General features: G+C 42.3%; 1 long non-coding RNA gene across 1 annotated transcript; it reads left to right on the forward strand.

Moving 5' to 3' along the window:
- The first annotated feature begins 1,257 nt into the window (after positions 1-1,257).
- Positions 1,258-19,204, forward strand: LOC311633082. The gene is made up of 2 exons (XR_014796896.1): positions 1,258-1,482; positions 18,283-19,204. It is a non-coding gene; the product is annotated as an uncharacterized lncRNA (long non-coding RNA).
- Positions 19,205-20,374: the final 1,170 nt, after the last annotated feature.

A 20,374-nucleotide genomic window follows, 5' to 3' on the forward strand; every position in this document is an offset into this window, starting at 1 on the left:
ACTCAAACTATAAGAGAACGTTTATTTAGAGAAGTGATCCTGATCTGTAGAAGAAATTGGCTCAGAAAACAGGTTACAGAGGCAAAGAAGGGCCCTTGGAGCTTAGGAGAAAGAGAGGCAAAGAAAAACGTGCGGGGGCGGGGAGGGGGGGCTAAAACAGAGAGAGGGAAGGAAAGCATGGGCATGTTCCATACAGAGAGCTTGCTGGGTCCTCCCTTCTCAGGGTGTTTAAGGGAGGAGATTATAGGGGAGATCCCATGGGCAGGTCTCAATAGAAAATTCATTAGCTTTTCAGGTGTGCCCTTTCAGGGCCGTGGTCTCTACTGATTGGTCAGTGCCAGAAGGGAGATTCATTAGTCAATGCAGCTGATCCTAATGCCTGCCATGGCATTGCTTGTCTGGTTTTGCTGCTTTTTTGGACCTAGAGCTGAAATACACTGAGGCCTAGATATATTTCATGTAAGTCAGAAACTCATTGTCCTGGGAGCTTATTGCTTAAGGGCTCTTCTCCTGCCCCTTGTTCGTTTCCCCCGGTAGGGAGTCTACAGCATAACCAGCGGCATCCAGGGGAGAAAGGGTCAGGGGAGGGTCTGAACTGCATGACCAGCAATATGTTATGGGAGGAAAAGTTATCCTGGGGGCAAGTTCGTTGTTTTCCCAGTTTTTCTTATTGCTAGGGACTCAGGGATTTCTTCCCTGGTGACCTTCCATACCTGACCTATTGTCCTTGTTCTGCTCATGTCTGTCTAAGTGCCTACCATAATTATATGTATGTATGTATAACATTGTCTGTGTCTATATGTCTGTGTATATGTGTGTCTGTGTACACATGTGTATGTGTGATTATTTTTATGTATATGTAACTGTATTTGTGTCTGAATATGTCTGTATGTGTTGAATTACACGAAGGGACCCAGAGGCACAAATTTCAGGGGCACAGGACCTGGCAGGTTGAGGAGTAAGGCTCATTGAACAGGCTGACAGGGGACAAGGGGATAGGGAATAAGGTGAAGAGGAAGATTCAGTTGCAGCTGAGGCTAGAAATCCAGAGTGAGCAGGAATGAGAAAATGATATCAGGGCTCTGTGGAGACAGAAAGTTCTAAGTTGAGGATGTTGCCTCCCACACACAGCTCGCTGGGCTGATTCAATTCAAAACAGGAAGGGAGTTGTGCGGAAACAAGGGTATTGCGCAGAAGTACGTTGCTAATCGTGGGGGGTTGGGGGGTGGAGTGGAGGGGATGGGTGGGGGAGGAGGGGAGAGAAGGGCAGTTAAGGAAGTGTGGGGTGAGGACAAGAAAGTCGTAGTTTCCAGAGCCACAAGACTGAGAGGTGCGCCGTCGCATGTTGGATAGTTGTGGCATCTCTGGTTGTGTAAAACCTCCAAGCTTCAAGATGTCCTTCAGCCCCGCTTTCAAGATGCAAAGATCTGTAAGTGAAACTAACTGAGGCCCGTATGGAGGCTGAAAAGGAACCTGGAAGAGGTAAGGGGGCAGGGTGAAGGTTGGAGGGTGGGAAGACCTTGGAGAAGGCAGAAGAATGTAGAAAACATGCAGAAGGAGGGGTGTGGTGGAGGGGGATAGAGGATCAGGGAGACCTGGAGTATTGAGAGCCCCCCAAAATTTAAAAAATGGAGAGGTGGGAGGGGGGTGGTGTGGAGGCCCAAGATGGGCAGAGCCCAGAGGAATACGGAAAAGCGGGGGAGAGGACAAGAAGAAAGGAGGGAAGAGGATGAGGAAAGGGCCACTACTCTGGAGAAGGGTAGTAAATCTCGAGCTAAGGAATTATCTTTCAGGGGTTGGGACTGCTTGTCCACATTTTTATTTCTAAATACAAACAGAAGCCTCAATCATATCCCACACTGTTTAAACTGTAGGACTAACAGGCCCCTTTAGGGTAGCACAGGGGCTTGTTCAAGTCCACACCCTTCCCCAACCAAGGTCTGTCTTTAAACTTCTGAGGGATCCTCTGTAGCATGGAGCTTCATCTTCCCTCTGTCTCTACCATAATTTGCCCCCCGCGCCCCCCTCCCCCCTTTTTTGGTTAATCCTCACCTAAGGATATTTCTTTCATTACTGTTTCTGAGACAATGGAAGGGAAGGAGGGAGATAGATAGATAGAAACATTGATGTGAGAGAGACACATTGACTGGTTGCCTTCCCACTCACACCCAACCAGGGGCAGGAATAAATCCTTGACCAGGAATCAAACCCACAACCCTTTGGGTACATTGGGCAGAGGCTCTAACCCTGAGCAAGGCCAGCAAGGCCTTGAAGACTTCCTGCCCCAAAGGCTGCTCGCTAGGGCTGATTCACTGCATTGATTTCCGCTAGGCTGCCATTTTGTTGAATCCTCCCCTCAAATCCGGAAATGACCTAGATCAGCCTTTGTGATCTGTACTTACAGCGCCCTCTCCTGTTCTTCATGCTAAGGCAAAATGTTTTCAAAGTCTCCTCAGGATTCCACTTTAGAATTTCAGTTCTAAAACCTCCCCTAAACCTTTCTGCCTCATGGAGATGTCCTCCTGGCTCCTCATAGTTTCCCTCCAGATGGGGACCCCTCCCCAGCTCAGAGCCCACGCCAGAGACTCACCTCAAAATGAGAAGAAAGTCACCACAGTACCAGCCCTGAGACCACATTCTTGTTGGGTAATCATTATCCTCTCAGCCTTAAGGTGGGGTTAATATGAAGATGAAAACGTAGTCCAGAATGAAAATTTCACACCAGTTGTTTTTGTAACTGCAGTTGAGGAATTGGTCCAGGCAGCCAAGACAAGAATTTGTTGTCTTTCTACGGTGATTATTGTAGCATTATGGGAATTATATTTAGTTATGAAGCAGCAGTCTCCTCTGGTAATGTTCCACAAAGGCTCAAAAAATAATGTCAGGTTATCTTTTAAGAATTCACAAGGATAGTGTAGACACAAGCAGGATTCACAAACAGAAATTAAGGCACAATTACTTTTTCTGGTTGGCAAAGTTCTATCTTCTAAAGAAATATGATGTTTCCTAAAAATTTCACGACCTATGGGTTTGATACAGCTGACATTATCTTGCAAAGCACAAATCTCAGAATAATCTCAATGACATCTGGTGCCCATGGGTCTAAGATGCTCACGACTTGCTGCCTTCCTCTGGTTATTAATTCAGCTCTTACCAAAGACCATAGGTACCTAGAGAGGGCAGCAGAAGTAGCAGTCACGCCTTCCTGTATGCGCCGGGCCTCATCTTCTTCTAAGTGCCTGGCGAGAATAGTAGCCACAGCTTCCTCTATGCGCCTGGCGAGAGTAGTAGCAAGTTCCATGGCCTGGTCCTTGAAGATTCAATGACAAATATGATCAAATTGTATGAGTCTATTGTCCCGCCCTCCAAAGGAAGCCTTGGCCAATGAGAACCACTTACAACCAAGCCTTGGCCAATGAGAACTACTTCCGTTCCACACTTCCGTCAAAAGCGGCCAAGATAATTTTCTTCGAGTGGGTCCGGGCGCCATGATGGCTAAAAGTTGCAAATGCGGAAGTGAGTGAGAGGCAGTGAGAACCCCCGAAACAAACAATGCCGGGGAGCATAGAGCAGTTCAAGTACAGGACCAGCATAGCTTATTTAGGAAGATTGACCATTTGGAAATTGTTTTAATGGTGGGTTAAATAAGGGTCCCTAAAGTGCCATACTTTGACCCCACAAGCTGAAGCCTGCTGAATCTGCAGAGCCTGGGAAGAGCAGCACTGAAGCAGCACTAACGGCCAACAGTGTTGTAATTCCGTGTACACTTTCACTTCACTTTGATGAACTGGATCACCCAGATGTTAAAAGCTATTGTCATAACCCTGACAGCCTGTTTATTGTAACGATCCCTTAAAAAGCTATCAGCCATCACTCTCCAGTGGAGTAAGGATCCTAGCTGCTGTCAGCTTCCCCACGGCCCCACTGCAGGCTCACTCCCCAGTGCTCACCTGGGTTTCCACCTCAGGGCTGATATTTGTGTTCTCAAGTACGTGGTTTCTTTGTTTATTCACAAACTTGATGTGCCTATGAAACAGATGGCAAAAATAGGACTCAGAATATGAGAAATAGCTTCTACCATATAGGCTGTCTTGCTTTTTGCTCATGATAGCTAGTGAACACTGGGTTGAATCATAGAGGATTTGGATAGTTGAAACCTGAGATTTGCAGCAGGTAAAGACATGGAGGGATGAGCTCCTATGTTGAACCGTAAAGCCTGGGAGGGGTTTGGGATGTTGGATAGATTTGGGATTAAGTGGATCAATTGGTGCCATGGAAGTAGGCTTTGGGAAGAGGGGCTTAAGGATGAAGATGAGGACCCTGAGTGGGGTGTGGACCTACCATTTGAGATGGTAGCAACCGAAATTGCTTTTTAAAATTTTTATTTCAAGAAAAATGATTTTTTTTTGGAAAAATATATTTCTATTGATTTTAGAGAGGAAGGGAGAGGGATAGAGAGAGAGAAATATCAATGATGAGAATCATTGATTGGCTGCTTCCTGCATATCCCCTACTGAGGGGGATCAAGCCACAACCCAGGCATATGCCCTTGGCCAGAATTGAACCTGGGATCCTTTAGTCCTCAGGCCAACTCTCTATCCACTAAGCCAAATTGGTTAGGGCAATAAAAAAGATTTTAAGTATATTAATGTCACATGTAATAAACATTAATATTTTAAGAAAAACAATTTTAAATATAATAATATTGCATGTAATAAAAATTAATATTTCAATAAAAAAGATTTTAAATATAATAATATTGTCCAAACCGTACTGACATAGTATAATATCACAAAAGTTGTAGGAAATATTAAAAAATTTGCAAATAATAGAATTACTTCTATTATATTATATAATATATATTTTTTCCCCTCTGGGTCTATTTTGGGTCATCAGTTTATGTTGTTCATTATATTCCACAAATGAGTGAGATCATGTGATATTTATCATTCTCTGACTGGCTTATTTCACTTAGCATGATACTCTCCAGGCCCATCCACGCTGTTGCAAATGGTAAGAGGTCCTTCTTTTTCTTACAGCGGTGTAGTATTCCATTGTGTAGATGTACCACAGTTTTTAATCCACTCATCTGCTGATGGGCACTTAGGCTGTTTCCAAATCTTAGCTATTGTAAATTGTGCTGCTATGACTATAGGGCTGGATATATCCTTTCTGATTGGTGTTTCTGATTTCTTGGGATATGTTCCTAGAAGTGGGATTACTGGGTCAAATGGGAGCTCCATCTTTAATTTTTTGAGTGAACTTTATACTGTTTTCCACAGTGGCTGCGCCAGTATGTATTCCCACTAACAGTGCAAGAGGATTCCTTTTTCTCCGCATCCTTGCCATCACTTGTCGTTTGTTGATTTGTTAATGATAGCCATTCTGACAGGTGTGAGGTGGTACTGCATTGTCATTTTGATTTGCATCTTTTGGATGGTTAGTGACTTTGAGCATGTTTTTATATGTCTCTTGTCCTTCTGTATGTCCTCTTTCAAGAAGTATCTATTAGGTCTTTTGCACATTTTTTGATTGGATTGTTTATCTTCCTTTTGTTAAGTTGTATGAGTTTTCTGTAAACTTTGGAGATTAAACCCTTATCTGAGATAGCACTGGCAAATATGTTCTCTCATGCAGTGGGCTTTCTTATTGTTTTGTTCATGGTTTCTTTTGCTGTGTATAAGCCTTTTATTTTGATATAGTCCCATTTGTTTATTTTCTCCTTAGTTTCCACTGCCTTAGGAGCTGTATCAGTAAAGATATTGCTATGACATATATCTGATATTTTGCTACCTATAGATTCTTTAAGATTTTTATGGTTTCCTGTCTTACATTTAAGTCCTTTATTCATTTGTTTATGTCTTCCTCTATCTATTTTTTCAGCCTTCTGTAATTTTCTGAGTATAGGTCCTTTACCTCCTTTTTTAAATTTATTCCTAGGTGCCTTAATTTTTTGTTGCAACGGTAAATGGGATTTTTTTTTTAAAGTTTCTATTTCTGTGAGTTCATTATTGGTATATAAAAAAAGCCATAAATTTCTCTGTGTTAATTTTGTATCCTGCTACATTGCTAAATTCGTTTATTAAGTCTAGTAGTTTTTTGATGGAGTCTTTGGGGTTTTCAATGTACTTATTCATATCATCTGTGAATAATGACAGTTTTATGTCTTCTTTTCCAATTTGGATGCCTTTTATTTCTTCTTCTTGTTTGACCACTATGGCTGCCACTTCCAGTACTGTGTTAAACAGGAGTGGTGAGAGTGGGCATCCCTATCTTGTTCCTGTTCTTAGGGAAAATGGTTTTAGTTTTTGCCCATTGAGTGTGATGTTGGCTATAGGTTTGTCATAAATGGCATTTATCCGTGTTGAGATATGCTCCTTCTAGTCTCACTTTGCTGAGAGTTTTTGTAAAAAATGGGTGTTGGATTTTGTCAAATGCTTTTTCTGCCTCTATTGATATAATCATGTGATTTTTTGCCTTTCAATTTATTTATGTGATGTATCATGTTTATTTGACTTGCAAATATTGTACCAGCCTTGCATCTCTGGAATAAATCCCACTATATCATGGTGTATGATATTTTAAATATATTGCTGGATGTGATTTGCGAATATTTTGTTGAGGATTTTAGCATCTATGTTCACCAGGGATATTGACCTGTAATTCCCCTTCTTCTTCTTCTTCTTCTTCTTCTTCTTCTTCTTCTTCTTCTTCTTCTTCTTCTTCTTCTTCTTTTTAAAATATATTTTATTGATTTTACACAGAGAGGAATTGAGAGGGACAGAGTTAGAAACGTCGATGAGAGAGAAACACCGACCAGCTGCCTCTTGCACATCCCCCACTGGGGATGTGCCTGCAACCAAGGTACATGCCCTTGACCAGATCGAACCTGGGACCTTTCAGTTCGCAGGCTGACGCTCTATCCACTGAGCCAAAACCGGTCCCGTGTAATTTCCTTTCTTTGTAGTGTCTTTATCTGGTTTTGGAATTAAGATAATGCTGGCCTCATAAAAAGAGTTTGGAAGTGTTTCTTCCTTTTGGATTTTCTGAAATAGTTTGAGTAGTCTAGGTGTTAGTTTTTCTTTGAATGTTTGGTAAAACTCCCTTGTGAAGCCGTCTAGACCTGGACTGTTGTATTCTGCTGCATTGGGGTGAAATGTTCTACAAATGTCAATTAAATCCATCTGATCCAGTGTGTCCTTTAGAGTTTCTGTTTCTTTGTTAATTTTTTGTCTGGAAGGTCAATCTAGTGCAGTCAGAGGGGTGTTAAAGTCCCCTACTATGACTGTATTGTTGTAGATCTCTCTGTTAAAACCTTCTAGAAGTTTTTATTTTATTTTTTTATATTTAGGTGCTCCTATGTTGGGTGTATATATGTTTATCAGGATTATATCCTCTTGTTGGATTGGCCCCTTTAGTATATTATGTTGTGGCCTTTGTTGTCTGTTGTGATGGCCTTTATTTTGAAGTCTGTTTGATCAGATATGAGTATTGCTACTCCAGCTTTTTTTCTTTTCTTTTCCATTTGCACGGAAAATTTTTTTTCCATCTCTTCCCTCTCATCCTGTGTGAATCTTTTCTTCTGAGGTGAGTCTCTTGAAGACAGCATATAGTTGGGTCATGTGTTTGTATCTACATTGCTACCCTACGCCTTTTGATTAGAGCATTTAGTCCATTTACATTTAGGGTTATTTCTGATAGGTACTTATTTATTGGATTTCTCTCTCTGTTTCTTCTTTTCATTACTTTAGCAGTCACTTTAGCATTTTTTTTTTTTTTTGTAATTCTGGCTTGGTGGTGATGTATTACTTTAGCCTTTTTTTTTTTTTTGTGTGTGTGTGTGTGTGTGTGTGTGTGTGTGAGAGAGAGAGAGAGAGAGAGAGAGAGAGAGAGAGGGAGAGATATGTTCCTTTTTGACCATCTATTTTGAATGATACCCTTGCTGGATATAGTAATCTTGGTCTCAGATTCTTGCTTTCCATTACCTTAAGTAATTTATTCCATTCCCTTCTGGCCTATAGAGTTAGTGATGAGAAATTAGGTGTCAGCCTTATGGGAACTCCTTTGTAGGTAAAAGTTTTATTTATTATTTATTTATTTTTTCCTGCCTTTAAGATTCTCTCTTTGCCTTTAATTTTTGGCATTTTAATTATAATGTGTCTGGGCATGGGTCTGCTTGGGTTCTTCTTATTTGAGGTTCTATGTGCCTCTTGAACTTGTAGTACCAGGTTAGGGAAGTTTTCTGCCATTATCTCTTCAAACACCTTCTCTATGCCTTTCTTCCTTTCTGCCTCTTCTGGTACAAGTGCTATTCTTTTTCTTTTTTTAAAAAAATATATTTTTATTGATTTTTTACAGAGGGATAGAGAGTTAGAAACATCGATGAGAGAGAATCATCAATCAGCTGCCTCTTTCACACCCCCTACTGAGGATGTGCCCGCAACCAAGGTACATGCCCTTGACTGGAATCAAACCTGGGACCTTTCAGTCTGAAGGCCAATGCTCTATCCACTGGGCCAAACTAGTTTTGGCACAAGTGCTATTCTTTTTAAAAAATATATATATATATTTTACTTATTTTTTACAGAGTGGAAGGGAGAGGAACAGAGAGCCAAAAACATAGATGAGAGAGAAACAACGACCAGCTGCCTCCTGCACACCTCCCTTTGTGGATAGGCCTGCAACCAAGGTACATGCTTTTGTCCGGAATTGAACCTGGGAGTTTTTAGTCTGCAGGCTGAAGCTCTATCCACTGAGCCAAACCAGTCAGGGCTATTCTAATATTGTTATATTTCACGCTGTCCCAGTGCTCCCTTAAGCTGAGATACCTTTCTGGGACTCAGGTGCTATGTATGGGCATCTGGCCAGCCCTTTTGCACCTTCGTCATCCCTACCAGTCTCTCTGCAGTCTCCACTTTTGGTCCTTAGGTGTAAGGGTTCTCTCCTGTAAGTTTTCTGTTGAGTATTCAGAAAGTTTTTCTCTATTTCAGTTTTAATACCAGTTTGTTTTGGGGAGCATGTCTGTGTAGCATCCACTTACGGTACTCTCCAATTTTAATCTCTTGGAATTGCTTTGATGAAGTCCAGAGTACTGTTCTTCCAGACAGAGATGGGTTTAGGGTTGCAATATAGAGAATGAAGGAAAGGATAAGGACTTTAAAAGTCACATCAGTGCCCTGGCATTAGGGACAAGAGGGAGCGCCCCCCCCACCCATGTATAGGACAACAGGGGGCATAGGAAAGAAGCCAAGTGGGAGAAAGAGATGAATATGCTGTGGGGGATCTGTGAGGATGGAGTGTGATAAGGGATTGGAGGAATGAGGATACCATGGACACAGAAGACATGAGCTGAGGGTATTTGGTGACTTGAATCAAGAAGGGAGTTTGAGTGTGAGATAGCCAGACTAGAAAAGAGATTAGGATAGCAGTTTAGGGGAAGGTGGTGAATGAAGAGCAGGGAACAAATATATAGCAAGCAGAGTGAGTGCCAAGGTTTTACAGTGTCTACTTGTGACCAGGTTGATGTGTACAGCTTGCTTTTAAGTGTCATCTGGAGTTAGAAATTTCAACATCTCTTGGGTGCACTGCAGAAAAGCAAAATATTGCCCTCTTTTCAAAGTCCTCCTTTATTCCAGTATCAAGCTAGCTGAGGATTTGTATGTGAGTGAATAAAGCTGAATAGCAATTTGGACAGGTGGGTAATTGTAGGTATGCCAGGATTGAAGTAAAGAATTATTTGCAGTATGTACCTTCTTTTTCTTCTTTGTTGACTCATCAGAGTGAATGAAGATGTGTGTCGGGTCACAGTGCTGGAGTGGTAGGTGTCAATTGTCTAGGACAGTGGTCAGAAAACTGCAGTTAGTGAGCCACAAGAGGCTCTTTGCCCCTTGAGTGTGGCTTTTTCACAAAATACCATGGCCTGGGCAAGTCTATTTTAAAGAAGTGGTGTTAGAAGAAGTTTAAGTTTAAAAAATTTGACTCTCAAAAGAAATTTCAATCATTGTACTATTGATATTTGGCTCTGTTGACTGATGAGTTTGCTGACCACTGGTCTAGGACACTTGTCCTTGTCTACTTGTTATGAATGCTGTTCTCCCCACCTGACCTTACTAGTATGTTGGTGGATGTGATAGAACCCAGCTCATGATGAGGAGTTCTGGCTACCTGGACATGTTACTTTTCCATTCAGATACTCCATGTCTTCTGAAACCTAGAGGTAGGTCAGGAATGTTGTTCTATTGCTGTAGAAAACATGGCCTTACTCCAAACCCTAGGAGTCTGCGTGTAATTTTCTTATTATGTCCCACCAGAGGCTTCAAAAATCATTTTCATCCTTCTAACTTGGATTAGATGGAGGTACAAGTGCAGTAACGTGTCCTTTACTCTGGAAGGTACGTCTAGCATGGCCCAGACTAGTGGAGCCATAAAAGCCTCATAGATGTAGCAGATTCCTGAATAGGCATAAATGTGGATGTCCCTATGTTACTGGTGAGATGATGAGATCTTGGTTCTTGTCTTCTTGAAAGAAAGATTTTGAAAAGAGAAACCAAGATGGTGGCATAGGTAAACACCTAAACTGCAGCCTCGCACAACAATTTCAAAAATACAACTGAAAGATAAAACGGACATCATCAAGAACCACAGGAAAGCTGACTGACTGGAAATTCTACAACTAAAAGGAAAGAGAAAACCACAAGGAAAATCAGAGGAGCTGTAAAAGCCTGAGGTACGGAGACATGGGCGTGTGCGTGTACAGAGAGGATGGAGCTGGAGAGGATGGGGCGGCTGAGTGCCTGGCTGGCGTTCTCTAGCGGGAAAGAGATAAAAGCTCTGAACTGCGCTGAACCCTAGTTTTGATAGCACTGAACCCCAGTTCCAGGTGAGACCCTCGGGACCCAGGCTCATATTGGGGGAATCTGGACTGTAAGAAACTCAGGGGAGCGGTGAAAGGCAGAGTTCTGGAAGCACAAATGTGAATGAGCACAGAGGATGGACTGTTGACTATGCTGCTGGATTGCCCTAGCAGGAAGGAGACAGAAGCTCCAGACTGCACTGAACCACAGTTCCGATTGTACTGAACCCCCAGTTCTGGGAATCCAGATTCATTGGGGGAGAGACTAGACTCTCTGGAAGTGGGCAAAACTAGAGGGAGCCTTTCTCTCAGAGGTACTTGCAGTGAGTACCGAGGGACACTGAGGGACACTGAGACCTAGGAACCTCATAGGGCGGGGCTGATGGGAAGCCAAGGCTGTAAGCTCCACCCTGAAACTCCATCCCATCCAAGCTGAGCACAGAGTCTTTTGCAATTTTGTAAGTCTAGTAGAATAAGGCTGTCTCCTGGCGTAGACATAGCTGATCCCCATAGCCAATTGGCCTGGAGGTCAACTCCTCCCACTGATACCAACAACAATGAAGACTTAACTACAACAAGGCTGTACACACTGTCCACAAAAGGGTGCACCAAGAGTGTCCACCTCAGGTAACTGGGGAGGCTGAGCCACTGGCCCATATAGGACACCTAGCACACAAAGCTACCCTACCAACTCAGGAAATCAGCGAAAAAGCAGAGATAAAGAAACATATCACAAAGGAAAGAAATGGAGGAAAACAAACAATTGGAGATATAATTCAAAATCATGGTTATAAGGTTTTTCAAGAATTTTCTGGAAAAGGCCGATAAATTTAGTGAGACCCTGAAGGATATTAGAGAGATGAGGAACAACTAGAAATTAAACATACACTGACTGAAATAAAAAATATTATATGGATACCCAAAAGCAAACTAGAGGAATGCAAGAATCAAGTCAAAGAATTGAAATGCAAAGAAGCAAAAATCACTCAACTGGAAAAGCTAAAAGAAAAAGGAATCCACCGAAGCCGGTTTGGCTCAGTGGTAGAGCGTCGGTCTGCGGACTGAAGGGTCCCAGGTTCGATTCCGGTCAAGGGAATGTACATTGGTTGCGGTCACATCCCCGGTAGGGGGTGTGCAAGAGGCAGCTGGCCGATGTTTCTCTCTCATCGATGTTTCTAGCTCTCTATCTCTCTCCCTTCCTCTCTGTTAAAAATCAATAAAATATATTAAAAAAAACACTTCCCACAAATGTTCTTAAAAAAAGAAAAAGAAAAAGGAATCCAAAAATTTGAAGATAGTGTAAGAGCCTCTGAGACAACTTCAAGCATTCCAACATCAGAATTATGGGGGTTCCAGAAGAAGAGAGAGAGCAAGATACTGAAAACGTATTTGAAGAAATAATGAGTAAAAACTTCCCCCACCTGATTCACAGAACCCCATACAAAAAGAATCCAAAGAGGACTACACCAGGACACATCATAATTAAAATGCCGAGCGCAAAAGACAAAGAGATAATATAAAAGCAGCAAGAGAAAAATAGTTAATTACCTACAAGGGAGCACCCATATGATTGTCAGCTGATTTTGCAATAGTAACTATGTAGGTCAGATGGGAATGGCAAGAAGTAGTCAAAGTGATGACTAGCAAGAACCTACAACCAAGAGTACTCTACCCAGACAAGCTGACATTCAGAATTGAAGGTCAGTTAAAGAGCTTCACTTATAAGAAAAAGCTAAAGGAGTTCATCATCACCAAAACAGTATTATATGAAATGCTGAAAGGTATTCTTTAAGAAGTGGAAGAAGAAGAAAAAGATAAAGATAAAAATTATGAACAATAAATACATATCTATCAAGTGAATCTAAAAATCAAGTGAATTAATAGACTGATGTACAGAATAAACTAGTGAATATAATAGAATCAGAGGCATAGAAAGGGAGTGGACTGACAACTCTCAGGGGAAAGGGGTGTGGGGGTGTGGGAAGAGTTTGGACAAAAATCGTACATCTATGGATGACAGTGGGGGGGGGGCGGTAAGGGAAGAGGGTGGGATTGGAACCAGGTGGAGGGGAGCTATGGGGGGGAGGGGAGAGGAACAACTATAATAATCTGAACAATAAATATTTATTAAATAAATAAAAACAAATAAAATAAAAGGAAAAAAAAACTATTTAAGACAGTAAAAAAAAAATAAATTGTTCAAAAAAAGAAAGAAATAAAGACTTCAATCAATAGACATAATGTAGCAAAGCAGACAAGATTTTATTGGCCATACAAAAACACACTTAAGACAGTGAAACAAGGAAGGGCACAGAAGAAGCGATAGTCAGCCCCGCCTAGACCGTCACTCCAACACATAAGATGGCTGCCCTCATGTGGTCAAAGATGACTGCCCCCATGTGGACATAAGATGACCACCACAAGATGGCCAGCAGGAGAGGGTAGTTGGGAGGGACCAGGCCTGCAAAGGAGGGCAGTTGTGGGAGATCAGGCCAGCAGGGAAGGGCAGTTAGGGGTGACCAGGCCTGCAGGGGAAGGCAGTAAAGCATCAATCAGGCTGGCAGGCAGAAGTGGTTAGGGGCAATCAGGAAGGCAGGCAGGTGAGCAGTTGGGAGCCAGAAGTCCTGGATTGTGAGAGGGATGTCTGACTGCCTGTTTAGGCCTGATCCCTCGAGGGGTCCCATATTGGAGAGGGTGTAGGCTGGGCTGAGGGACACCCCTGGCCCCCGGGCACAAATTTCATGCATCAGGCCTCTAGTGATGATTTCCTTTATGATAGTTTGCTGGGTAGAGAAATCTTGACTTAAGTTCTTGCTACTCATCACTTTGAATATTTCTTGCCATTCCCTCTGGCCTGTATATTCTGTTGAGAAATCAGCTGACAGTCATATGGGTACTCTCTTATAGGTAACTATTTTTCTCTTGCGATTTCTCAACAGAAGTATACAGGCCAGAGGGAATGGCAAGAACCTACAGTCAAGATTACTCTACACAGCAAACCCTGCCTATGCCTGCAGACTGATTGGATCCTATCTTGAGTAGCTTCAGGCAATTGTCCATAAGTGGGACAAGAGGTTTCCTAACAGGAAGGGGCAATTGCTTATGCTTGGAGGCCATTTGTTATTCTAAGTCTCCCAATGGCCTCAGAAACTCCACAGGGTAGAGTAAGGGATTTTCCATAGTGTGGGGTAACTGTTTTCCTCCCTGGCCCAAACTGCCAGGATAGCATTGTTTTGCCTGAGAAAGATGTCCTCTGCAGTGTGAGGGAATGACTCAGCACAGGAAACCAGGGTATCTGCCCTCCGAGCTCTAACTCCAGAGCCCCCAAACCTAGCTTCTGCTCACAAAGTTCAAGAACATTTTGCCCTCCCTCTGACAGAGCCCAAAGTGAATAGCTGCACATGAATTTTTGTCCCCTTAAGAGCGTGCCTGCATTTCTAGCCATCTTTCTCTTGTAGAGATGTTTATCTGGATACCTTTCTCAGCTCTGGTGCTCGGTGCTGGTGGGCCCAGCTTGGGCTTTATTTATTTATTTTTCTTTTTATTTATTTATTTTTTAAAATAAATCTTTATTGTTCATATTATTACATATTCCTCACTTCCCCCCCTCCATTGCTCCCCTCCACCAGATTCCCACCCCACCCTCTGCCCTCTCCCCACCCCCCATTGTCCTCATCATAGGTGCACAGTTTTTGTTCAGGCTCTTCTGGCACCCCCCATTCCCCTTTCCCCGAGAATAGTCAGTCCACTCCCCTTCCATACCTCTGATTCTATTATATTTACCAGTTAATATTGTTCATCAGGTTTTTTAATTCCCTTGACTTTTAGTTTCACTTGTTGATAGTTACGTATTTGTTGATCATAATTTTTATCTATATCTTCTTCCTCTTCCTAAAGAACCCCTTTCAGCAATTTATATAATTCTGGTTTGGCGGTGATAAACTCCTTTAGCTTTTTTTTTATTTGTGAAGCTCCTTATCTGGTCTTCGATTCTGAGTAATAGCTGTGCTGGGTAGAGTATTTTTGGCTGTAGGTTTTTGCTATTTATCACCTTGAATATTTCTTGCCATTCCCATCTGGCCTGCATGGTTTCTGTTGAGAAATCAGCTGACAATCATATGGGTGCTCCTTTATAGGTAACTACCTGCTTTGCTCTTGCAGCTTTTAATAATCTTTTTTTTTTTTTTTTTTTTTTTTTGTCTTTTGCTCTTGGGATTTTAATTATGAGGTGTCTTGGTGTGGTCTTCTTTGGATTCCTTTTGTTTGGGGTTCTGTGCACTTCCTGGACTTGTGAGTCTATTTCTTTCTCCAGGTGGGGGAAGTTTTCTGTCACTATTTCTTCCAGTATGTTTTCGGTATCTTGCTCTCTTTCTTCTTCTGGGACCCCCATAATTCTGATGTTGGTTCGTTTGAAATTGTCCCAGAGGTTTCTTACACTGTCTTCAACTTTCTGGATTCTCTTATCTTCTTGCTTCTGTGGAGGAGTGTCTTCTGGCTCTTTGAGTTCCAAATCTTTGACTTGATTCTTGCGATCTTCCATTCTGTTTTTAGGACTCTGTATAATATTTTTTATTTCAGACAATGTATTCTTTATTTCTGGTTGATCCCTTTTCATATCCTCATAGGTCTAGTTTATTTATTTCCTTTTCTAGGAAATTCTTGAAAAACCTTACAAGCGTGGTTTTGAACTCTATATTCAGTCACTTCTTGTCCTCCATTTCTTTGTGATCTGTTTCCTTGTCTCAGCATTTTCACAGCTTCCCTGAGTTGGTAGGGTGGCTTTGTGTGCTAAGGTGTCCTATATGGTTCAGTGAGTCAGCCTCCCAGTGACCTGAGGTGGACAGTCTTGGTGTAGCCCTTTGTGGGATGGGTGTGCAGTCTTGTTGTTAAGCCTTGCTTGTTGTTGGTATCATGGGAAGCGTTGATCTCCAAGCCAATTGGCTATGAAGACCCGAAGTGTCTCAGCTAGGAGGGTTTGTGTATTCCGCTTGAATGGGGCAGAGTCTCGGGGTGGCACAGACAAGCTTTGTTGAATCTCGCACAATTGGTTGCAGGCACTTACACCTCTTTGGTTTAGGTACAGACAAGCTTTGGATTCCTGTCTGTCACTCCCTAGGAGAGTCCTATTCGCAGTGAATGAGAAAGCTAGCCACTGGAAGGGCTTCTGTGCTCCGCTTGGATGGGGCAGAGTCTCGGGTGGTGCACACAAGCTTTATTCAGCCCCTCCCTACGAGGGTCTGGTTTCTGAGTCCCGCAGTAATGGCCGCTAGCTTCATACACCTCCGAGAAATCTCTACCCACTGCCTGACAGTCTGGCCTCTCCCTGTCTGGGGCTGTCTATGAGAGCAATAGGGTGGTTCTGTTTTCCTCCTGAACAAGAAAGCTAGCTGCTGTGCATTAGCTGTCCGCCCTCTCCGCGTGCAGGGAGTAAGCCAGTAGTGAAGTCGGGCGGCTGCCTTTTCTCGCGCACAGTTCTCTGTACCCAGCTTGGGCTTTAGACCCCAGAGTTCTCAGTGGTAACCACCACAAAGCTGAGCTATTTCTCTGGAAATTCAGCTTCTTTCTGTGGGAGCTGGACCAGCGCTTTTATGCCTCAGCTCTTTCTACCAGTCTCTGTGCAGTTTCCACTTTCCATCCTCGGTTATCAGGGTTCTCTCCCACTAATCTTCAATTGATTATTCAGTATGTTTTTATTTTTTTTTTTACATGAAATTTGTATATGGGGGGGAAGGTGTCCCTCAGCCCAGCCTTCACCTTCTTCAATCTGGGACCCTTCAAGGGATGTTTGACTGCCCATTTAGGCCCAAACCCAGTAGGATTGGGCCTAAATATGCAGTTGGACATCTCTCTCACAATCCAGGACTGCTGGCTCCCAACTGCTTGCCCGCTTGCCTTCCTGATTGTCCCTAACCGCTTCTTCCTGCCAGCCTGATCACCCCTAACCACTCTTCTGCCAGCCTGGTCACCCCTAACTGCCCTCCCTGAAGGCCTGGTCCCTCCCAACTGCCCTCCCCTGTTTGCCATCTTGTGTCCGCATGGGGGCAGGACCTTTGACCACATGGGAGCAGCCATCTTGTGTGTTGGAGTGATGGTCAATCTGCATATTACTCTTTTATTAGATAGGATAGAGGCCTAGTGCATGGGTGGGGGCAGCTGTTTTGCTCTGAAGGGTGTCCCGGATCAGGGTGGGGGTTCCCTTGGGGTGTGGGGTGGCCTGGGTGAGAGGCCTGTGGTGGTTTGCAGGCTGGCCACGTCCCCTGGCAACCCAAGTGAAGGCCCTGGTATCTGGAGTTTATTTATCTTCTATAATTGAAACTTTGTAGCCTGGAGTGGAGCCAAGCCTTCTGCTTGCTCTGTGGCAGCAGCCATTTCTATTTGGACTTATATATCTTCTATAATTGAAACTCTGTAGCAAGAGGAAAGCTTGGCTTCCTCCATTGCTGGGGGCAATCCTAGCCTCCTGCTCTTTCCAGCTTCATGGCTGCCACCATTTCTGTTTGGACTTAAGTATCTTCTATGATTGAAACTTTGTAGCCTTGAGTAGAGGCCTAGGCTGGCAATTGCAAGAGGAAAGCTTGGCTTTTTCCATTGTCAGGGAAACCCAAGCCTCCCTCCTGCTCTCTGTGGCGGTAGCAATCTTGGTTGGGTTTATTTGCATATTTGCTCCCTATTTGGCTTGTGGGTGTGGCTTGTGGGTGTAGCAGAGTGGTGGTTAATTTGCATATTACTCTTATTAGATAGGATTTTAATTGTAATTCCAGTTTGGTCCTGGGGGATAGATCTGTGTAGCATCTATTTATTCCATTGCCGTTTTGAATCTCTTCTTTCACTTTCTTAATGAGGTCCTTTGAACCATAAAATTTTAAAATAATAAGCTGAGGTCCAGCTTATTTATTTTTATTTTTGTGCTTGTTCCCAAATATATTTTGTGACATTTTTGTAGCCATGATCTAAACAAAGGTACCAAAGTGCAGTGATGTCGATCTAGAAAGCCCTCTTTTTTTTCTATAAACTTGACTCTATGTGGACCTAGGCTGGTGGCCTTTGCGGCATATGTCTGGGTACATGTCTGGAAGTTCTCTCCTAGCATATTTCTATCTCCCCTCCAAGTTCCCCACTTCTGTAAACTCCAGGCAAAGCCTAAACTCAGGGGGCATCGGTGCATAGTTTAGTGGAGCCCCCATGGATGAAGCTCTGGAATCAACACAAATCCCAGCATGGACTGGACCACAGAATCACTATACCTATAGAAAGTTGAGTGGGGGCTCCCCACAAAATATGTCCACATCCTAATTCCTAGAATTTATGAATGTGACCTTATTTGGGAATATGTTCTTTGCCAATGTAATTGTTTAAGTTAAAGATTTTGAGATGAGATTATACTGGGTTACCTTCATGAGTCCTAAATCCAATAATATATTCCTTCTAAGAAACAGAAGATGAGATGACATGCCGGGGAGAAGTCCACAAGAAGACGGAGGCAGAAATGGGAGTGATGCAGCTATAAGCCAAGGAATGCTGGCAGCCACCAAAGATGGAGATAAAAGGAATGGAATCTTTCCTAGAGCCTGTGGAGAAAATGAGGGCTTGCCCAAACTTTGATTTGGATTGCTGGCTTCCAGAATGTCAGAGAATAACTTTTTCTTATTTTACGTTATTCAGGTTGTGGAAATATATTATGGCAGCCACAATAAACTAATACATTGTCCCCCTTAAGGAAAAGGAGATCATCTCCCAGTACAAATAGACAACTCTGTCTCCCAATGTTAACTTCATAACATTTTAGATTCTGTGGGACCCTGACTGGACACTTATGCACCAGTGTGTATCACATCCTCAGCTCCACTGCTGCATCCCCACCGTGTTCCTGACCTGAACCCATTGTGTGTTCTGGTGCACAAGGATAGTCACTGACTCTCTTGTTCTTTCTGCATTCAGATGCAGGCACCTTCAGATGTATCACTGGCAAATATGTTCTTCCACACAGTGAGTTCTTTTTAATTTTGATGATTTCCTTTGCTGTGCAAAGGCTTTTTGGGTTGATGTAGCCTATTTGTTTATTTTTTTCCTTTGTTTCTCTTGCCCTAGGATATTTATTGGCAATAATAGTGCTACGTGAGTTTTACTGCCCATCTTTTCTTCTAGGATTTTTATGGCTTTGTGACTTACATTTAAGTCCTTTGTCTATTTTGAGTTTATTCTTGTGTATGGTATAAGTTGGTGGTCTAATTTCATTTTTTCCCATGTATCTGTCAAATTTTTCCAGCACCATTTATTTTTTTATTTTTATTTTTTAATGTGAATTTTGAGATTCTTTGTTCCTTTTATTTATTTTTATTATTTATTTATTTATTTATTTATAATATATATTTTTGATTTTTCACAGAGAGGAAGAGAGAGGGATAGAGAGTTAGAAACATCGATGAGAGAGAAACATTGATCAGCCACATCCTGCACATCCCCTATTGGGGACATGCCTGCAACCAAGGTACATGCCCTTGACCGGAGTCGAACCTGGGACCCTTCAGTCCACAGACCGACACTCTATCCACTGAGTCAAACCGGTTTTGGCTCCAGCACCATTTATTGAAAAGACTGTCTTTACTCCATTGTATGCTCTTGCCTCTTTTGTCAAATATTAATTGGCCATAGAGATGTGGGTTCATGGGACTATAACATTCCTCCCCAAGGCTTACTTAAAAGATTTTCTCCAATACTGATGTACTTCAGAGATAAAAATTTTTGACTCCACAATTCAAGAAGTTTAAAAATAATCACAGCTAGTTGAATTAAATGCGACTAGCATAACATAGAAATAAAGTCCACACAAAATATTGGGTTTTAAAAAATTACTGGCAAGACAGAATGGGAATAATATATATGTGTTTTGGTGATGGGGAAGAAAGCTAAGTCCTTATTTCACTTAGCATAATGGTCTCCAATTCAATCCATGCTGTTGCAAATGGTAAGAACTCTTTTTTTTTTTTTTTTTTTTAACCACAGAATAGTATTCCATTGTGTAGATGTACCCCAGTTTTTAAATTCGCTCGTCTGCTGATGGGCACTTAGGAGAGCATTATGTTAAGTGAAATAAGCCAGACAGAGAAAGATAAATATCACATGATCTCACTCATTTATGGAATATAATGAACAACATAAACTGATGAACAAAAATAAATCCAGAGACAGAGAAACATCAATCAGACCATTAAACCTCAGAAGGAAGGTAAGGAAAGGGGGAGAGATCAACTAAAGGACTTGTATGCGTGCATATAAGCCTAACCAATGGAGACAGACAACAGGGGGGTGAGGGCATGGAGGGGGCAGGAGGGGTAATGGGGGAATAAGGATACATATGTAACCAATAAAGAAATTAATTAAAAAAAAGAAGGCTAAGTCCTTGTTTTTTGAGAGGTACCATCTTGGATAATACCTACTATGAAAGAAAAGAAATATCTCACCTGTGAATAATTGCATGCTGGGAAGTGAGTAACATCTCTTTAGATCTGAAGCACTTTTTCA

Source organism: Pipistrellus hanaki, assembly GCF_964339955.1.
Source record: "Pipistrellus hanaki genome assembly, chromosome: 15".
Taxonomy (NCBI): Eukaryota; Metazoa; Chordata; class Mammalia; order Chiroptera; family Vespertilionidae; genus Pipistrellus; species Pipistrellus hanaki.